This window comes from Chinchilla lanigera, unplaced genomic scaffold, assembly GCF_000276665.1.
Source record: "Chinchilla lanigera isolate Chin_1 unplaced genomic scaffold, ChiLan1.0 scaffold00094, whole genome shotgun sequence".
Classification (NCBI taxonomy): Eukaryota; Metazoa; Chordata; class Mammalia; order Rodentia; family Chinchillidae; genus Chinchilla; species Chinchilla lanigera.
The window spans coordinates 7903372-7904338 of NW_004955495.1; positions in this window are offsets into that span (position 1 = coordinate 7903372).

The following is a 967-nucleotide window of genomic DNA, read 5'->3' on the forward strand; positions in this document are numbered from 1 at the left end:
AAAAAAAAAAGAAAGAAAAAGAAAAGTACATTAAACTAAACTGGGTGTGGTGGAACACCCTTATAATCCCAGCACTCAGAAGGGTGAGGCAGAAGGATCACTGGGTCCGAGGACAGCCTGGGCTACAAAGTACGTTGTTCAAGGCCAGCCCGAATTGCACAGTGAAACCTTGTCTCAAAAAAAACAAAAAACAAAAAACAAAAAGAGGCTGGGGATTTAGCTCAGCAGCACAGCGCCTGCCCCGCAAGCACAAGTTCGATTCGTGAGTTCGATTCCCGGTACCAAAGGAAAAAAAAAAAACACCAAAAAAATTAAGCTTCAACAGACTTAAGCCTAACCTCCTCCTAACATTTCACAACATACCCAATGTTTATCAAAATCTTCTGTCCTCCAGGTGGGGTGCTTTGCAAACTCCAGAAGGGGTCTGATTGCTCCAGAGCCACAAAGCTAGTCCAAGCACGCAGCAGGAGTCTTGAAGGACGAGATTAATCTCGGACAACAGGAGGGAGGGCGCCCCAGGCAGGGAGATCGGGACTTTCCAATCTTCAGATCCTGGAGGCCTCCGCCTTGTGACAGCCTCTGCTGACATTTCCCTCACTTCACCTCCGCCCCAGTGTCCCCAGCGCGGGTAGCCTTAATGTCCCTGCGCCAGGGACTCCAGACCTTATCCCTCCTGCCAGGACAGCATTCCTCCAGCACATCACGCTTTGGGATTTCTCCTAACTTTTCCCTTTTCTTTGAGAATCTACAGGACCAGCCTTCATGGGGGTCCCTTCCATTGGTCCGCGGGGTCCCCTCTCGTCTGTGAGGCTCCTTCCGTCGGTCAGCGGGGATTCCCCCCGCTTAGATTTGAGGGCTCCTCTCAATAACTTCTCAGGATCCCCGCGGGCCCTTTCCCGGGCTGCCGCGCTCACGGGCCGCCAACCTTCCACTCACCTCGTCCAGCCAGCTCTCCCCAGTTCTCTCT